This window comes from Sorex araneus, chromosome 6 (genome assembly GCF_027595985.1).
Source record: "Sorex araneus isolate mSorAra2 chromosome 6, mSorAra2.pri, whole genome shotgun sequence".
Lineage (NCBI taxonomy): Eukaryota > Metazoa > Chordata > Mammalia > Eulipotyphla > Soricidae > Sorex > Sorex araneus.
Genome location: NC_073307.1, coordinates 118,262,437 through 118,282,370, shown reverse-complemented (window position 1 = coordinate 118,282,370; position 19,934 = coordinate 118,262,437). Strand labels below are relative to the sequence as shown.

The 19,934-nt window shown below is 48.7% G+C and overlaps 1 protein-coding gene and 1 long non-coding RNA gene across 6 annotated transcripts in view; one reads left to right on the top strand and one right to left on the bottom strand.

The window, feature by feature from the left end:
* LOC129405544 (uncharacterized) overlaps positions 1-8,171 on the bottom strand; it is a 46,709-nt gene extending 38,538 nt beyond the window's left edge. For both annotated transcript variants that reach the window (XR_008630635.1, XR_008630636.1), the window contains exon 1: positions 7,927-8,171. This is a non-coding gene — a long non-coding RNA (uncharacterized LOC129405544). The remainder of the gene's footprint in view (positions 1-7,926) is intronic.
* Positions 8,172-17,579: 9,408 nt separating this feature from the next.
* The window catches only part of SOX6 (SRY-box transcription factor 6), a 650,955-nt gene continuing 648,600 nt past the window's right edge, over positions 17,580-19,934 (top strand). For all 4 annotated transcript variants that reach the window (XM_055142871.1, XM_004613574.2, XM_055142870.1 and 1 more), the window contains exon 1: positions 17,580-17,697. The gene's annotated coding sequence lies outside the window, so the exon portion shown is untranslated. The remainder of the gene's footprint in view (positions 17,698-19,934) is intronic.

Below are 19,934 nucleotides of genomic sequence, written 5' to 3'. Positions count from 1 at the left end.
TGGTTGAATGAGGTAACATACATGAATGGGGCCAGGGAGAGAGCTTAAGTGGTGGACTACATGTCTAGCATGTGTGAAGCCTGAGCTTGATCCCTAGCACTCCACACAGTGCCCCCATACTGTCTGAGCACCTCTGGGCTTGCACCCCTGGGCTAAGCATTGCAGAGGCCTTCTTTCCCCAGCTGGAAGTGGCTCCCATGAAAAATACATGAATATATTTTGTACTTTATTATAATCTGTGTTATAATTGATGTTTCATGGTAAAATAATTCAATTTCAATAATAACATTCACATAAATAAATGCCTATGGGTTATTGAATATTTAATAAAAACTTAAGGACAAGTAATTATCTTCTGTTGCATCTTTCATATTAAGCCAAATTTTTGCATCTTTCATATTAAACCAAATTTTAATTTTAAAAATGTAAATGATTTAATATATTCAGAATTTTTCTTAATTAGATAGTTTTGTTCAGATTTTCCCAGTCTAGGTACGGATACAGTTACAAACTGTACCTACTGCAACATTGTACTCATCTCCTCTCTCTGTTTCTAAAATATCTGTTCCACTCTGACTAAAGTTATAATTAAAGCAGGGACTGGGAGATGGTGCAGCAGTTAGTGAGACAGTATAATTGGACCTGGGTTTAATTCTGACACCACACAGTCCTCCGAACATCCTTGTGTGCAGGCCTTCAGGACTGCAGCATCACATCCTCAAGCCCTTACGTTGAACTGCCGACTGACTGGTTGGCTGAGAATTGCTGGGCTTCCTGGGTACTGCCTGGAGTAAGGGAGCCAGAGACATTGTGGGCATAGTGGGTAGGGCACTTGCCTGTGGTTGACTTGGGTGCTATCTCTGGGACCGTAGAGTGATCCCTGACACCTCTGGGTATGGCTCATATTGCTCCTCTTCCCACAAAAAACACAACAACAGCAACAACGAAATCCCAAAAGTATGAGGAATGAAATTAGAAAGCAACCTCTCTGGGCAGCAGAACACCTATTTATGCTGTTCATTTATTTACTTACTCTCTGCTGCATAAGAACAAGAAACACCTGTGTCAAAACTGGAATTTATTTAATATCTCTCTTGGATACTAAGTGCACAGTTATCCCGGTGTATGTGCAGAATGTAAATTCTTAAAAGGAGATTATTATTAAAGTTGATTTTCAGAAAATAACATCCAAACTAATATTTAAAAAAGTCTGGAGGAGCTAGAGTGAGAGCACAGAGGGTAAGGGGCTTGCCTTGCATGTGGCCAACTCGGGTTCAATCCTGAGCTGACCATATGGTTCCTTGGAGCCTGCCAGGAGTGATCCCTGAGCACTGCTGGGTATGGTCCAAAAGCAAACAAACAAAAAGTAAATTAAAAGGGCCTGAGTTTAGTACAGTGGGTAGGGCACTTGCCTTTCACACAGCCAACCTGAGTTTGATTTCCAGCATTCTACGTGGTGTCCCTGTGTCCCCAACTCCTGTCAAAAATGATCCCTGAGTCAGGAGTAAGCCTGAGCACAGTTGGATGTGGCCCCCAAACTAAACACGCAAACAAAAATTCCTGGGCACAGGCAGGTATACAAACATACAAACAGACAACCAAACAAGTTAAACTTTTAAAAATGTTTACCTATCCTGTTTCTTGGTTCAAAATAATATAAAGTAACACAAAAATAATTAAGCCCTAAATATCAGTTACACTTCATTTCCCCCCCAAAGGTAATATATCCTCATGATTGTGTCAGATCACTTTAAAATATTCATTTGACATATTCGGATATAACAATAATTAGACACTGCTAGGTGCATTGCTATTGACTTGCGGAATCACATGACTTTCAGTTTTCTCATCACATTTTGTCACAATGGTGATAGTGTAGTTAAAGTGGTTAACCTCCACATGTATATACTGCAAACACCTGGGCTTACTCAGACTAACACTTTTGTACCAGTAAGTGAAACTTGGTAGGATAGATTGTCTAATGCACAGATCTGATGCTGTAGTTACAGTGTTAAGAAGTCCTTGTTATTATGAATGTGCATTATGAGTACATTGTACACAGTCCTGGTATGCAAATTTGTAGCATTCAGAGAAGTGAAATAATTCTGTGTTATTATTATCTTTGTAAATTACATCTTAAGAGTTTTTGAGGACTTTATGATGGCAGTTTTCTATAGTCACAGTCATACAGTATGTGCAGCACAAAGTGTTTTCTTTCACTATTAACAATAACTGAGCCAATGAAAATGCTTTTTAAATATACACCCGGCAAGCAGTTATCTAGCTCTTCCTTCTTACTATCCACAAACCATCTTTTATCGTCTTTTAAGACAGCATACGAAACAGCTTTGTAAACATCTGTTTTTCATTGTTAATTGTCAGGAAAACTGGAGATGTAAATGATTCTTTGCAATCCTCTTAATCCTATCAAGAAGAATAAGTTGTATATGTTTATCTTTTCTTCTTTAGATTGTTCCTTTATCAGTTAAAAAATATACAGGCTGTCTTCATTTATTTCCTAAAATTGCTTATAGGATCATAATGTATATATAGATATAGATATGCATATACATATACAAATATATATATGAGGTTGTTGCTTTGTAGTAATTAACTAAAATTGCTAGCAACCATGCTGTATTATACCTTCAAATAATGAATGATAGTTATAGACATAAATATAATATGCCTTTTTAAGTAATTTTCAGAGTTTTCTTAAGCAGATTTTATATCAAATGTGCAGTGGTAGGAAATGCAGGAAGAGACTTTTGTTAGTCAAAGAATAGATTAATTTAAATCTTCAAATTCTTGCCACATTTATTCTTTAGGAAATATATGCTTTATATTTCATAGGCTTTTTCTCTTCCAATAATTGAGTGATTAATACAAGTGGAATATTTCTTGCAGTGATATATTAAGAAGGCTTTTGCAATAATACATTGTTTCTTCTTCCTAAATGAGAAGAAACTACTGCAATAATTACTTTAAAAACATTAAAATTCTAGTTGCTTGGAATTTAAAATGTGAAGGCAAATTTACCTATCTCTTGAGAACAGAGAGAACATCCATAATTTAATAGTTAATATGTAAACCCAAAATTTTTTACATATAATAAAATAGAGTATAGACTACTGAAATAATTGATTAATTAAAACTTTATTTCAGTATACATTCATTTTCTCTGTGTAATTAAAATGCATTGTGCATTTTTCTTTTTAAAATATTTGTATCTGTAAATTTCTAAACTAATACAAATTGGAAACTCACTATTTGCTATTTATATCTGCTTTTCAGTCTTTGCTTTTCAAACTCGAAGTGATGTAGAACTAGGCCTTATCACTGCATATAAAATTAATTGAAATGACATATTGTTGCAGTTACTATGGCAACCATATCATGATGCTGATGCTCTTAAAAATTTATAAACTATAATCTGAAATATGCTAATTCTAGTGAACATAGTTAACACTTATTTGCTTAATATTCAGTTTAGTACTAAACTTCATCAACTTTGAAAGTAGGTTGATAACATATTGTATACAATTAAAGAGATTTTTGTATTGAGCTCTTGAGTTTAGATATTTTCTCTGGAAGCTTACTATTCTAGAACTTTGTGTGAGTAAGTGAAGCTTTTAATTGATTATTGTCTTAAACACGTGTGAATTAGCATGACCATGATCACTGTTGCAGATTTTCTGTCTTCCCCTCTCTCCTGTCTTTAAGACAGAATACTCAAATTCAATACAAAACATCCTGATGAAAAATTTAAAATTTAGTAAAATCCAAAGAGTTATTTAAATAACAGCAAATATCCAGATACTTAGAACATTGAGTTATATTTTTTAGCTTTTATTTGTTTAATTGACTTTAGATGAACTATATCATTACCTTATATTTATGACTATGATATGTATCAAGAAATAGAAACTTATTAGCAAATTATAGAGTAATCTTGAATCACAATGATATTAAAGAATTATTTGAGGATATGGTTTGAAATTTCTTTTAAAATTTATTTAAAAGTAAAATGTGTTATTTGAAATTGCTCTATAACTACGGGTTTGTTTTAAAACAAAGACTTTTTAGATTTTTTTCATAAGACAGAAGAATTTTTAGCTACATAGATAGTTTGTTGGTTAATGAAACATTTCTGGTAATTTAGCTTATGCCAAATAAAATAAATTAGCACTATATGTAATTATCGAACATACTGATATATAGCAGAATACTTTAGCTGGCACATTTGATAAAAATAAATTCTCAATGTATGTGCAATATGTTTTTAAATAATACCTATTAATCATGGAAGTACAAAAGAGAGATCCTTAGTTAACACGTATTTAATGAACTGATTTGCACATAGTAGGAATTCCATAAATATTAAAATGTGAACAAAAATGTGAAAAACAAGCAAAGGTCTTTAGTGTAATATTTTGATGCTTTAAAACACATACACATAAAAGAAATCCTCTAGAAATTAAAAAAAAGTCAAGAATATGCGATTTAGAAGAAAAATTTCAATTAACACATTTTAAAATTAGAGATTTGAGCCAAATTCATTACAAAGTACAATGCAGACATAACAATCCACACACATTATTTCTGAGGTAAATTAACAAACTTTTAAAGAAAAGTAATATTAGTGAATGTTTTATTGTTTGATATTTATTAGAGAGCAGTTTTACGGCATGATTTTTGTGCCCTTTGCTTGCCCTTCTTTAGGCGTTAGATTAAAACAATATGATTTATCAAACGTTTTTAGCATGACTAAAATGTAAAGTGAATAGAACAATCATCATCTTAATGAATTTGGAACCTCAAGTGATGTGTTTCTTTGAGAGAAGTACAGATGAAGGACCACTACTAGTTTATCGGTATTATTTGATGGAAAGAGAACTTAATAACTCAAAAGGATGCTATGTAGAGGGATACATAGTGAAAAAAGTTTGTTCCTGTTTGAATTATCCTAAAACTATCATAGTTTTCCTGCCTGTGGTTTTTGTGATACTCAAGCACATATTTGTTATCATTCAGATTACTTGTAGTTAGAAAAAATAATTTTATGCATCAATGTTAGATAAACATTTGGATGACTGAACAAAACTTAGCTTTTCATTTGGACCTTTTAGTGGCATTGGGTTTGGCAGTCTCAAGCTATATAAAACAACCATTACTTTAACAATTGTTTTTCAGATATCATTTCAAAAATATTAGATTTGGCATTTTAAAATATTAGGTTTGAAGTATTTTGGGTGGGGGAATTGGTAAAAGGTTTATACTTTTCTGGCTTCTATCACATTCCTTTTTACAGTGGTTCGATTTCACTATGTTTTTCCATTCCGGTCTATTTATAGTCAAGTGAGGCATTTTCAGAATTGTTTGTGACAACTTTTCCATGTTAGGGTTTTGATTTAAAGATCATAGAATTGGTGTCTGACTGCACATGTGCCACGTGTTTAATTTTTTTGTAGTCATTGGCCTTTGATTTGAGTTTTCTTTAAATGAGGTTTCTACCCAGGGGTAGTTTCTGCCAGTCACATTAGACTTCATGTGTGCATTGCATCCGTTTAAGAGAAGATGAACTACCAGGATTATGCATGGTAAGACCAAGGCCCCTCTGAGATAAAGCTCTGGGGGCACTATGCAAGTCTAATGTACTTCCATGAGATTGGCCCACCCCCGCTGCCACTAAGAAATGAGATGATTTGAGGGCTATTACATACTTAAGGTTTTCATAGTGGATTAGAATAGCGTTACTTAGCACAGGTGTTTCTATAATTGGGATTCCCTGGGAAAATTCACTACTGTATTCAATAACACTCAGCTTTCCGCATGAGTGGAAGAGCAAGCCAGTGTTAATTTTCTAGACAGTGGTACGATCCGGGGGACTGGGGTTTGGCTCTGGGGCCTGTTGCTTCTTCTCATTGGGAAGCTAGTCCCTGCTGTCCATTATTAGCACTGGATTGCTGGGGTTTGGTGTCTGTAAGAATCATTATTGTGGGGATAATTACTATTTTGATAGTTGCTGTTGTTGTTTTGTTATTATTTCGCTGACCAAAATATTGAGAGGCCCTAGTTGGAGCTAGGAAGGGGTTATTTATGGTCTCACATAACACAGAATAGTTCCTGAGTGTCTTTTTTTCTTAAGATAAACCAGATGACTTTCCTTGTCCTTTCTTACAGCTTTAGATTTAAACATAGTCGATGCACCCAAGTAACAGGAAAATGAGGGAGACAACCCAGGAGGATGAACTGGGAGTGGCTTTGCAGACAGCCCTAGGCCTTGGAGTCACAGTTCTGACACGACAAAGAACAACCACAAGTTATTTCAGGGTTTAGCTGGGGGGCGGGGGGGGGTGTCTTAAACCAGTAACAATAATGCAAGAGGGGAAAAGCAGAAGAATGGCCTGCAAGAAAGGGTAGTGATCGTCGGGGGTGAGAGGTGGGGGCGGGGGAGAAAGCTGAACATTGCTGAGGTAATTAACAATCCTTTGAAGTGTTCGGAGTCCACTGTCCGATCGTCGGAAGGGTTGATTTCCTGAGAAATGGGCGACCTCTAACAGAGAAAGTGTCCAGTTCTCGTGGCGGGCTGCTGAGTGGCCTGGCCTGGGTGTCCCTCTCCTGCGCACAGCTCTGGTCTGGGAGCCCACACCCTGAAACTGGGAGTCCACTCCCGGTTTGAGATCTTGGATGGATCTGGCCTTGACCCGAGTCCCTTTGTCTCCAGTCCCCCCGAGGATGGGAGAGCAGCGGGAGAGGAGTCGGGGAGGAGAGCAGAGGGCACTGTTGGCTAAGGTCGCTGCCAAAGCGAACCCGGTCCTCTGGCGGGACCTGAGCGCACGCCACGCATCTCCGAAGCTGTGGGCCCCGTTTCCCCGCACCCCGATTCCCGAGTTGGCGCTTGAAGGTTTCTGGGCAGCAACGCTTATCGCCCGTCTTTGCTGGGGCTTGCAGACTCTTTGGCCCGGAGTTGAAGCACTTTTTTTTTTTTTTATTCCCCCCGGAGATCGTTCCTTCCCCGCGTTCCCCGACTACTGCTTTCAGTCCGAGCGAGGGCACTTCCGAGTCTCACTTCCCTTTGCTCAGGACCCGCGGGCCGGCCGTGCCCGACGCGGCCAGTTTCAGTGGGCAAAGAGTCCTCCCCAGGCTGCCTTTCTGCAGTGCTCCGGGGCGGTCGCCCGGGCTCTTGCAGCCCGAGCCGGGCGGGCTCCTCTCCTAGGAGACGGCCGGGAGCCGCGTGCAGTCTGGCCCTCGACCTCTAGGGGGCGACTTAGGCACGTAAACAAAGCTCGGGCTGCCGGCTGCCTGGCATCCTCGCCGTTCATCCACGTACCAGTCTAGTTTGCCCGCTGCTCCCGCGCGGGCTTAATTAACTGTTTGAAGGGACTAGAGTTTAGATGAGGAGTTCGGCAGAACCGGTCGAATGTGTATGTGTGTCTGTGTGTGTGTGTGTGTATGTGTGTGCGCGCGCGCGCGCGTGCGTGAGCGTGTGTGTATGCATGTGTGCAATTGTGTGTGTGTGTGTGTGTGCTCGTGCGCGCGCCCTTAGGCTGCGCATGGTGGGGATGGGGTGCAAACCTTCGGGGGAGCCCGTTTGGGACGCCGCAAGCCGTTCCCCGAAACACCTGAGCCCTAGGTTTCCCCGCAGCAGAGCCAGCGGGCTGGGGGGTCCCGACAGCTCTGCAGCCCGTCGGAGATGCGGCGGCCGGTGCGCACCCCGCACGGGGAACCGAGAGTCTGGTGGTTGCCGCCAGCGGTAGATTAGCTAATCTGGTTTCAATGACACCCGCAATTTATGAGTGGAGAATAAAGCCCTTCTCCCCGGTTCGTGCCGGCTGAGCCGAGGGGGGAGGGGTCTTAGGGTGCGGAAGAGAGACACACAGACAGGGAAAGAATAAACGTGTGACAGTCATCACACAGTCTTACCTCCGGCGAAAGGACACGGTTCCTAGAACTGAGATTTCCATAGCCGGTCTGCATCCTAGCTGATTCTCCCATAGGCGCTTTCCTGCCCAGCGCAGCCTTCTCGCTGACTTGGACAAGGCTCGAGCTGGCCCCCTCCCTCCCCCCTTTTCTCTCCCTTTTTCCTTTCCAGACATTCCCTAAACTCAATCCAGGGCAAATCCAGAAGTCGGTACAGTACAGAGCTTCCATTCAATCCTGGGGAGGGAAAAAAAAAATCCCGTTTACAGTTTCTCTCAGGCTGATGGAAGAAGTAGATGGTGACGGGACTTTGGAGGGGTGCATAGGGATGGCGTGGGGTGTTGGCGGGGAAGCGCGACTTCTCTTAGGTCTCCAGGCTGCAGGTAAGGCTCCCAAATGCCAGCTGCCCTCACGCAGAGCTGCGGTGGCGGCTGAGAGTGGAGGACGAAGCTCGGATGATTACAGGGGAGTGGAGGAGGGTGGAGTGGGAGAGAGAAGTGGACCCTGGACAGGCTCCACGGATACATTATCTCGGTTTGCGTGTGCACCCCGCTCTAGGCTGCTGCTTTTGGGAAGCCTTCTGAGTAGGGTAGCTGTCCTGGGCATTTTCTCCCCCCTTTCCCTCTCTACTTTCTAAAATGTGGTTAAAAAGAAGTGATTGCCCTTCTAAAATAAGTTAAAAATCTTTGACTGACTTTCCATCTGAGATGTCAAAAGGATTAAATAAATGAAACTTTATTTGACTGGGGAGTTTACCCAGAGACTCAACGACATCCCGGGTCTTTGGCCTTATTCTAATTCCATGGTGGTAATTACCCTTCGTTTCTTTAAGTGCAATAGATTTATTGCCTTAGAGACTATGCACAGTTTGATTGAATTATTCATTTTTTTTCTTTGGTGTAGACTGCATCTGGGGACTCTGATGTGACGTGTAGATTTTTTTTTTCAGGAACAAAGGGAATGTGGAAATGAAAGAGAGAGGGAGAGAGAGGCTGGCAGATGTAATGAGACGCGGTGAAGGTGTACGCAGACTGGCACTCCCACTCCTCCCTTCTGCTCTCACTGCAGCCCTGGGTAACTCGCAGGCTAACACAAACAGCTTTTCTCCCGCAGCCTGCCCTCTGTCACTGTAAGTACATGAGCCTTCTCTTATCAGCATGCAGATTCCAGCCACGCACTCCCCTGCTAGCCTTGGCTTTGCACCTGAGACAGCAGAAGCACATTTTAAAATTAACTTTCTGAAGCCAGAAAAGGCATGTCTGTAAAAGTTATTTTTGATTTATCTCTATTTTTCTTTGGAAAAAAAAAAAGAAAGTTCATGCATTTTACCACTTTCCCCCACCTCCTTTGTGGCGGAGCTGCTGCTGCTGCTACTGTCCCCACCGCTCTGGGCTTCCCAACAGGATGACGCGCAGATTCAAATGAAATTGAATGTTATTCTCCATCCATTTGAAGTCGAGGGACAATTCCTTGTCGTTTTGCAAAATGACGTCTTAGAGTAGGCAGAGGGTTATGAATATTATTCCAAGTTTTTTTTCCCTTTTCTTTTGTGGTTGAAACAACAGTTCCAACCTCTTTGAGGCAGAGTCCCAAGGGTACTGTTCTTTGGGAGTTTGGGTTATTTGGTTACACCAAACTTAGATCGAGTGCGGCGGGCTGCCGGCGTGTTGCTATGTTTGTTATCCCTGTGTAAGAAACCAATTGCTAAAACTTTTCTCCATGCTGTAATTAAAGTTTTCAACTTCTTCCCTTTGGGCTTTGATCCTCTTTCACTGATTCTTCGTTTCAGTAAAAGTTCTCCTTCCCCGTGTTTGGGAGCTAAAGGTATTTCTGTTACGCAGTAGCTTATAAAGAGTTCTTCCTAGTGAACTTAGCCACTTGGGGATGAAGTCACGTCGACCTGAAATTGTCCGCCGGCTGGGGCTGGTGCAAGGCGACTTTCAAAGCGAGCATTCGAGGTTTTAACAGTCGTTCGGATTTTTGCGTGGGTGCTTTAAATATTAACCTCTCCAGCGGATTTCCTTGCGTTGCCCTTCCCAAGTTCAGGGGGACCTCTCTCCAGGAACCGCGCGCGCCTAGCCTTTGCCGGTTCGCGCCTCTTCTCCAGAGGTGCGAGGCCAAACTTAGCAAAGCCGAGTCCCCCTGGCTGGCCGCCGTGCGCCGGGACGCCGGGACAGCACAGAGGCAAGGACAGCCGCGGGCAGGTAAGTCAGCGCCCCGTCGCTCTTCCCACCCTCCCTCCTCGTTGCCCTAGCTCAGAGCTCCAGGTTCTTGCTTCGGGCTGGGCTCGGGTCCCAGGGGAATTGGACCCTCCAGCTCTGCCCCCCGCTCCCCCCCCCACAACCGTGGGGTCTGGGTGCCCTCGGGTCCTCCCCGGGCTCCTATGAGCCCCGCAGACCAGTGCGGACCGGGTGTGGAGCGCGGCGCTGCCCCATCTCTGGCGCCCTGGGCCTCGCCCTGGCACTGTATCGTCGCGCCCCAGGCTGGGAAGCGAACCCTTAGCGCGCACCTCCGCTCTCGAGGCCACGTGTCACCCCTAGCCTGACCTGAACGGCGGCCCCAAGACCCCAAACTTTCCTCTCCTTCTAGGGATCAGTGTCGTGGCGGGCTCGGACTTGCGCCTTATTGATCTACTTGGGGATCAGTTAGGGGGATAGCATCTAGAGAGGGTTCCCGGCTCTTCCCTCAGGGCCGTGCCCCGCGGTCCAGCATCAGGGCCTTAGCGGCCAGGGATTCTGATCAAGCCGTCGGGCGGCCTGTTTCTGGTCCAGAGGCTCAGCCTTAACCCTCCCAGATCCCCAGGTGCTGGTGACTTAAAGGGATGGGCGCTCGGGTACTTGACAAGTCGCACTTGTCGCAGCAACTCCGAGGCGCCTAGTCGCGTCCGTCCCGGATGTCTCGCCTCTTAGTGGCTGCGCCTCATCCCAGAAACTTTGGGACTGAGCAACACCCCTTCTTTCCTTGGCCCCAACTCTGCAGCTCTTGGGGTGGAGGAGGGAGCGGCGGGGTGGGGGGGGGCAGGTCGTTCGGCTTTTTGACCTCTTTAGGTTTTGGAGACGCTTTTCGGTGCCTGCGACGCGTTCCAGAGCAGGCGGCCAGAAGAAGAGTGTGAATCTCTGGAACCTTCGAGCACTGGGCCGGGCCATAATCACTCACGCCAAAAAACAGAAGCAAAACAAAAGATAAAAACAAACAAAAATTAGAAGAGATCTGGCCCCTGTCGAGGTTATAAACACTCTCTAGACCTGCTCCTTGGGTGTCAGAGATCAAGGGGAATAGTCAAGGGCTGCCAACCTGGGCCGAAGGTGCAGCCTGGCGGGAGCCCGTTCTCTTCCGAGGCGAGGCCTCTAGTGCTGGCGCTTCCAGGCTGAGTTCCCAGTCCTTAAAGTGGCTCTAGATAGGCGACAAATTTCTCGTTGGGGACCAGCTCTCCTTTCACACCATAGTCTTCAAGTCACTTTACTTTTACAGCTCCGGAGTTCCCGATCTTCAAGCCTCCCGTTCCCTCTGGGGAAGAGTCATCTACCTATTCTACTGCCCTTCCACCCCAGAAGCCTGTCCTAACCTTATTTCTGTCCCTTTCCTTGGCTTGTCTGAAGTTTTTATGAAACTAGACATGGATTCTACTTAAGGAAGCTAATATATGATTGACATCTCAGCTTGGTTCATCCTCTCTGGCAGCTAGACTTCGAAGTTGGTACACCAAGGACTCGACTCTATTGCCTCTGGTTCATCTGTGACAGGTCGCCCTCAAACTGGCAACTTGTGATTGCCAGGAGGATTTTGGATTTTCTAGTCAGCATTCATCTTGCTTTGCTTCTGGTTCCTATCTCTTTCCAGGAAGTTCCTGTTTCTGAACTGTCTCAGAGTAGCCATCCTCTGAAGACAGTAGAGACTTTGTCCTCTGTCCCTCCCAGGTCCCTACAGGTGATGCTGGGTTGTTAGAACCTCTTGCACAGCTTGTGATGCAGCTCTGTGGCAGTCTGGACCCTCACTGACCTCAGCTTCTCAATCTAGTCTCTCTTTGGGCCTATATTAAGCAAGACTAGTCTGACCTCACACACAGACTCTAGTTGGCTCTGTGTTTGCTGCTGTCAAGACTGGTTGCGTGTTACTTTACACTCTTCCCTGCCTTTTATTCTGTGTCTCTCTTACCTGACACTATGGCTATCCCCACATGCCTCCCCTCCCCAGCTTTTTTTACCCCCCTCAGAGAGATAGAGATCTCAGTGAGATAAAGGAGATCTCTTCTCCTTTAGGCTATTCTGTTATCTTCAAGCTGTCTACACAGGCATCAGAGAAAAAATTTACTTTATATAGGTTATTGGGGGGGGGGGAGTCTTTTATTTACTTTGCTACATCTGAGTTACACATTTTTGCACACTCTCCAAAGAGACTAAACTCTTCATTTCCTACAACTTCGATGTCATTCCTGTTGAAATTGTTTCCCCAAATCATTTCATCTACAGACTTGGACAAGACACATCAATTTTAAGTAGCACAGTTATTCGTACAATAAAGGTGGATATGTTTTATTTATTGCTTTAAAAGTACCATCATTTTTCTTTGATAGTTTGTACAAATCCTGTTAATAATTTAGCCTACAGACCCCTTTTAGTCCATACTACTCTCACATTGCTATATAAAACAATGCTGGTTGCTTATTCTCTTTGCTTTCAAGTTCTTTTCCTTCTTTCAAAGTTTTCCCCAGTTTACTGAGATTCTACTAAGCTGCACGGTCTACTGTTCTGTTTCCTGCATCTTACTGAACTCTTTTTTCACCTCCCATCTTTCATTTTCTATCATCCTTCTCATCGTTTATTCTAATATTCATCCTACTTTCCTTCTTCCCGGGCTTCTTGGGCTACTCTCCTTACCCTTCTCTTCACCTCCCTTGACTTGCTTTTAGGGGTTTAGTTCAAGACACCCCAGTACTTCTCAACATCCAGCCCTTTCCTTCACTGTCCACAGAACTTTTCCTTCCATTTCCTCCCTCCCAGTTCTGTCCTCTCCAGATCCTTACTTCTTACAGCGGTCCACCTTTCTGCCCACTTCATTTTACCTTCCCCTTCTCCCCGCAGTCCCAGATTGGAGAGCACTTTGCTCCCTAGGCTGGCTCTCTCCCGCCGAATACTTGTCACCGCGCCCCCTACTCTGACCCCCAACTCTGCCTCTTCTTCATCACCCCCTCGCAGTTTTCTCCTTGGAGTCGCTTCCCTCGGTCTTCCAGGCGCTTTCTTCAGCCCCCACCTCTGCACTCGCCTCTCTCTCTCTCTCTCTCTCTCTCTCTCTCTCTCTCTCTCTCTCCTCTCTCCCTCCCTCTCTCCCTCGCTCTCTCCTGCCTTTGCCTCCCGCTCTCCCCTCCTTCTCCTTCCCCCGGCCCTCCCCCTCCCTCCCGGCTCCCCAGCCTGGCTCGCCGCCTCCCTCGCCTCTTGTCTCATCTTGCCTGTGTTGTCTGGGAGGGGAGCCCGGCCTCCTCTCCCTCGCACAGATCAATGCCCTGGCCACTCACTTTCTGATGTTGCACGACGGGAAATGCTTTGAATACTTACGACATGGCCGCTCACACTGATTGCCAAGATTGACAGCACTAACCATCGCCTTCACTTGTTTCAAGGGGGAGGGGGTGGGGGGAAAGCCCCTAATCACCCCGCTCGGCGCTCACCTCGCCGCACCCGGGCGGCAAAACTTCTGCGGGTCAGCGCTCCCCTCCCCCACGCCCGCCCCCGCGCCCGGGGCGGGACACCCCCGCAGACTTGAGTTAACGGGCTCCGCCGGCCTGGGCGCTGGGGGGTTCCGCTCCCTTGGCCGCCCGGGGCCGCGCTCAGTGACCTCGCACCCACTCCCCTTCCTTAACCCCCCCAACCCCCCCTCCTTTCTTCTTTATTTGTATCTTTCCCTTTTCTTTAATGCCACTGACTCCCGCGGCGCAGCGCACCCGGAGCCCGCCCGTGCGGCACCACCCAGGAGCCCTCCCAGGTAACCGGGACGGAGCGAGCGGGCGAGCGAGGGCGGCCGCGCCACCGCTCCCGGCCGGCTACCTGTTGGGGAGGCGCAGGGGGCCGGGGGGCCGGGAGCCCCGAGCCTTTCCGCTCCTGCCCTTCCGGGCGGCCGGGAGAGCGCGCGGGACCGAGGGGGCCGGCTCGGCGCGGGGGGACGCGGGAGGCGGCGGCGGCGGGAACGGGGGAGGCGGAGTGTGTGTGTGTTGGGGGGGGGACCCGAGCGCAGCGCGGGGTGCCGGGAGCCGGGCGGGGTTCCGTCCCGGGCAGCGGAGGGGAGAGGAGTGGGGGGGGAGGAGGAGCGGGAGGAGGGCGCGCGGCGGGGTGGGGGGGGGGCGGGCGGGCGGGGGGAGGAGGCTGAGAAAGGGGCCCGAGCGCCCGGCGCTCGCGGTGGACGCGCGGCTCCCCGGGATGCGTCCCCCTCGCGCGCAGAGTTGTGCCTCGTTCCGGAGGCGGTGACAGATCTGCGTGGCGGGCTCCGGGTCTTCTCGCCACCTCCCTCCCCCTCTCCACCCCCCACCCCTCCAAATGCACTCCGAGAAAACACATGTTGTAGCTGTAGATGAACTGTGCGTAGGACACTCGGGCAAGAGGGGAAGGGGGAGAGAGAGAGAGAGAGAGACAGACGGACAACGCAACCTTTGACAACAGAAAGCTGTTATCGCCATCCTAAGTATTCGTCCGGAAATCTGTCCGCCCTCTCGGCCCTCCTCATTCCTCCTCCTCCGCCTCCCCGAATAGATACTCTAATCTGTGTAACTGGGAATGATGTGAAAAAGAGAAGGCAGGTGGCTTAGAGAATTTGTAAGTCTCCGTGAAGTTTGAGGTAGGTATTTCATTGAAGTTTCTGCCAGTGCGTGATGAAGGAAGCTTGTGCGCCGCTATAGTCTCTCTCTCTCTCTCTCCCTCTCTCCCTCTCTCTCTCCCTCTCTCTCCCTCCCTCCCTCTGCCCCCGCGCTCTCTCACTCCTTTCTGTGCAGGCACCGGCCCGTGTGCTCCGCTCCCCAGGCTTCCGATGGGACCGCGGCGCGGACGTGCCCTCGGTCCCCACCAGAGGGCAGCATCCCGAGGGCTTTGTGAGCGCGGCATCTCGTTATCGCGGCAGGTTTATGTTTAGAGAAAGTTATACCGAAACTTTCGAACCGATAGCACATCTTCCCTCCCCGTCATCCGAGGGAAGGCGGAAAGAAAGAGGGAGCAGAGAAACGCGGGGGAGAGAGAGGAGAGAGCGGAGAGAAGAGAGAGGAAGAGGGAGAAGAGAGAGAGAGAGAGAGAGAGAGAGAGAGAGAGAGAGAGAGAGAGAGAGAGAGAGAGAGAGAGAGAGAGAATAAGGGAGGGAGGGAGGGAGGGAGGAGAGGGAGGGGAGGGAGAGAGAGGGCGGCAGCCAGCCAGCCTGCCCCGGGAGAGCCCTAGTCACACCAAGACTAGGGGGAGGGCGGTTTTAATTGTGGGTTTGGCCGACTGACGACTGGAGTGCCCTCCTCGGCCGTCTTAGTTGTAGCCGGAGGTCATGTAGATCGACCTTAAAAGAATGCATAAGCCATAAATTAAAATAAACCCTCACCCAAGGGCTGATCCATAAGTAGACAATATCCAACCTGGACAAAACGAGCTTTCCTTTCGAGCCGACCTAAACCGCATCCCCCCAAAGAATAGAGACTAAATGCAAAGTAAGTTTCCCAGCGAATATTTTGTTTTCTTGAAAAGTGTTGGGTTGATTTCGCCGTGTGACTGGACTTGAGATGCCGCCGATTTTTTTTTTCTTTCTCCCTCTGCCCCCCCCCCCTCCTCTCTGGAGCGCTTTAGTGTTAGCCAGGCTCGGGGGTGCGGGAGGTGGGGGGGAGGACCCGCCGGGCTGCTGGCTACCCCCACCCCACCCCCATTTGGGTTTGGAAAGTTTTGGCTATTTGTGGGGTTGACGCTGGTCGAGGGCGGGGGTGGGGGGGAGAAAATAGAGACAGACAGACAGACAGACAGATAGACTAGAGGGAACGAGGGAGAAGGAAGAGAGCGAGGGCGCGCGAGGAGGCTTCCCGGCGCGCTCACGGCCGGGGTGAAGTTTCCCAGCAGGAGTGGAGCAAGAAAACCCGGGTGGCCAGAAACCCCGCTCGCTCCCTCTGCCCTCCCTCACCCCGCCGCCCCTCTGCCGCAACTTTCCCGGGACGCCTCGCGCGCGGGGTCCTCCAATCCTCTCCGCGCCCCCTCTTCCTCTCCCTAGTCTCGGAGCGGACTTCTTCTGCTTCTTCTGTTTTTAAATGATCGTTTTAGGCAGAAGCACAGCGGACCTCCTGGAGACCGCCCGGAAGGCTCAGTGCTCAGCAGCGGCGGTGCTTTCCGTCCCGCACGCGCGGGCAGCGGCGCGGGGGCCCGGCGGGGGCGTGAGTGCGCGGCCGCCGACGCGGTGCTCGGCGCGGCAGCCCCGCCGGGTGCGGGCCGGGCGCACGGTCGCCGGCGGCGCGTCCTCCCTCGCCCACCCCCGCGCCCCCGAGCCCGGCGGGCGCCCTGCGTCCTTCTCGGCACCCTGCCCGGGCCCCGCCGCCCGCCACCCGCTCCACCGACCGGCCCCGAGCCGCCCTCCCCGGGGCTCGGCCCAGGCCCGGGGGCGGTGCTGCCACCCGGCCCGGGGCCCAGTCGGAGCCGGGCAGCTCCCGCGGGAACCGCTTTCCGTTTCTCCCTTAAAGGGCCGGGCGGAGGCGGGCAGGGGCCGGGGCGAGGGCCGGTGCGAGGGCCGCTGCCGGGCGGTGCTCGGGCGCCGCGAGGAGCGGCCCGGGCTGCGGGGGACTGATTAGCTCCTTTCCCCCGGCGCTTTCCCGGGCGCTCCGCGGAGCTCGGAGATTAAAATAAAAAAAAAAAAAAAGAAAAAGAAAAAAAAGAAAAAAAAAAAGAAGCAAGAATTGGTGTGTGTGTGGGGAGCAGATAGACGGTGGCTGTTGCCCGGCGTGCTGGCAGTTTTATTAAAAAGCTCTTTGAGGCGCATCAAGTTTGGAAAACGTTTGTTGGCGCGGACTGGCAGCGACGAACGACTGTGCCCCGTTTGGGGGGTTGCGGGGCGGGGGGGGGGGCGGGGGAGCGAGTCGAACTGAGCGGCCGGCCGTGCTGGAAGGGCTGGGCGACGAGGCGTGGGCTGGCCCCGGCCGCTGCCGTGGCGTGACCCCGTCCGCGGGCCGCGCTTGAAGTGGCGGCCCCGGGGTGGCCCCGGCGCGCGGGGCTGGGCTCAGACCTCGCGGCGCGCTGTCAGCGGGGCGCTCGCATGACGTCCGCGTCCCGGGCGCGCCCCGCACTCCCGCCGCCGGGCTGGGGACTTGCGGCCCGGCGGCCCAGTCGGGTCCTCCAGCGGAGCGGGGCAGCGAGGGTGCCCCCCTCTGTCTCTCCCGGGGTCTCCTCTCCGCTGCCCTTTATAGTCACACGCCCAGGTCCACCCCCCCCACCCCCGTACTCCCACCCCCGGGTCCCAGGGAGGACAGACCCAGCCCCGCCCAGTCTATTTCTAGGGGGTGGGCTTGGTGAATAAAAAGGTCAAGTGGTCGCGTCCGCGAGCTGCTCCTTGGCGCGGGGGGACAGGCGGACACCTGACAGGACCGCCCTGCCTGTTCCCCCCACGGCCCCCCCTCCCGCCGGTCCGCCCGCCCACAGCTAGCCTCCCCAGGCCACATTCTTGCGCGAAGTGCGACGGGCTGTGGGAAAAGCAATCCCGAACCCGCCAAGAGCTGGCGAAGCTGATCCCGCGATGGCATTTTGTTTTGAACAGTTGCTGGGGTTGACGTTTCCTCATAAGGTAAGGTGTCACTGGACAGTCGGCTGCCCAAATGCCACATGTATAATTAGCCTGCGCACTCAGCACCTCGTCCCCAGGCCCGCAGGCACGGGCTTGGCGGGCCTGGGCCACTCAGCTCCGATCGGGCTCCAGGATTCCCCCGGGGGGAAGGCCGAACCGGCCCCTGGAGGCCGTGGCCCCGGGGAGGACTCGGACAGTGCAGCTCAGTCTTTGCTTTCTCTCGCCTTCTCCCGGGCTTCCTGTTTCCACTTGTCTATCTTTCCGGCTTGGGGAAAACTGCTGGTTGCAGGCGTCAGCGGGACACAGCAGCATGGGGTGCAGACTGCAGGAGGAAAGGGGAGGCAGAGGAAATCTGGCGGTGCACCTACTGCCGACACCCCGCCTCGGGCCAGAGGCTGCCAGGGTTCCTCTCTGGGCACTGATGCAGGAACGCCAGCCCCAGGCTGGCGGGGCCTAGATGCCCGGTCTGGGTAGGCACCCCAGGTTTCTACTTTGAACAGTTCACCTGTCTGCCTCTTTCCACCCAAACCCTCCTGAGAAGTCTCTACACCACTTGGTAGCTGAGCCCTGATTTGCAGCTTCTGTATCCCCTCTCCAGGCCTATCCACTTGGGACCGCTAGTGTTCCCGGTGGGGTGAGCCACAAGAGACCCCCTGCTTCACTCCTGTTCAGACTGGGATTTGCAGGACCAGTGCCTTATTCTCTCCTGCACTTCCATTTGCTCCAGGGCTTCCTCCCTAGTTTTGCAGACCCCACATACTGAGGTCAGCTTTACCCTGCCCTCTCTGGCAGAGATCAGGTCTCTGCAGCCTTGTCACCCTGCACAGTCACCTTGGAACTCAACATTCAGTTTTAGGTGCCTTCTCCAGTCTCTGTCCTCCCGGTGTTCCTTGCCACTCAGATAGATGGGCCTGATACCTATTGGGTCTTCTCTTTTTTTTTGAGACAAACCCACAAGCTTCCTACACGTTCCACAAGTTGGATGGAATAGGGTTAACTTTTTCTCTGGCAACAAGAGGTTCCTTTCTGGTGGGAGGTCAGGACCGTTTTATTTAGTTGCACTTGCTTTTTATTGAACCAATGGAGTATTTCATTTTCATGAAACAGTACGGGAAAAGTTATGGCTCAAGTTTTTTCAACTCTTACCAGATCACAACTGTATTATCTGTACACTTTTGAGCATATCTTCTTGAATGCACATTTGGGAGCACCATAGGTGGTAGGCCAAAGGACCTGAAGATACTTTTCTCTTACACTTTTAAAAGCCTCATAGATTAAGAGAGATTGTTGTTTTTTAGAGACAGGAACAGCCAGAACAACAGTACTAAAAAGATCCTATAGACTCTGAATACGAACAAGCTTGCACCACAATTATTAGATCCACTTTATGACCAGGATTCAGAGGAGTGCTAGGTTATTAATTCCTTTGGCAAACTGACATCCTGTCTTGATTTTCTCGTGTAGTACCAACTCTTCCTTTCTCTGTTCTCCCTCTATATTCCTTTACTTACAGTAGCAACACTAGATCCTTAATTTATTACTTATCTTGTGTATTGTTTTTCTTAGTTTTTGTTTTGGAAATCGTGACAAGAAACTTTTTCTTGGGGTATGTGAATTTTTTAAAAGTGCAATAACATTTGAATTTATTATTATGAAGCAGGATACAAACTCCTAATTGCATATTATATAATGACAACATTCGTGATATAAAGGATAAATGTAAACAATAGTAATTGATAAAGCAGTGCAAATGTCTATACCTTAAGCTGATTCTATAATTGATTTAATAACTAAACATCTAGGAAGGAACATATTGTTTATTGGACATTTTTATATTCACAATGGAAGTAGCAGATATTCTTCCTAGTAAGGGAAAAACATACTTAAAATCTGTTAATATATCTAGCAAATTTGTCTTTTATATGGCTTTAAAGTATATTCCTTTTCATATATCAATGATGGATTTTGGTGACAGTTTTCAGATTTTATGGCTATTTCTATTTGACTTTTTTAAGGATTTATTGGTTATTGGTCACTGACGCGATTGTCATGCATATCCATCTTATATTGAAGAAAATAGTGTCATTTAATATTGTCCTCTTTTAATTTGTATAATAGGTACTGGAATAAATGGATTTTTTTAAACAAGTTTTGCCATACACTGGCTTTAAGCTTTTTAATATTTCTATGCTTTAAATTTTTGTTAGTTTGAATCTCTAAGTTTGAAAGAATTGTTC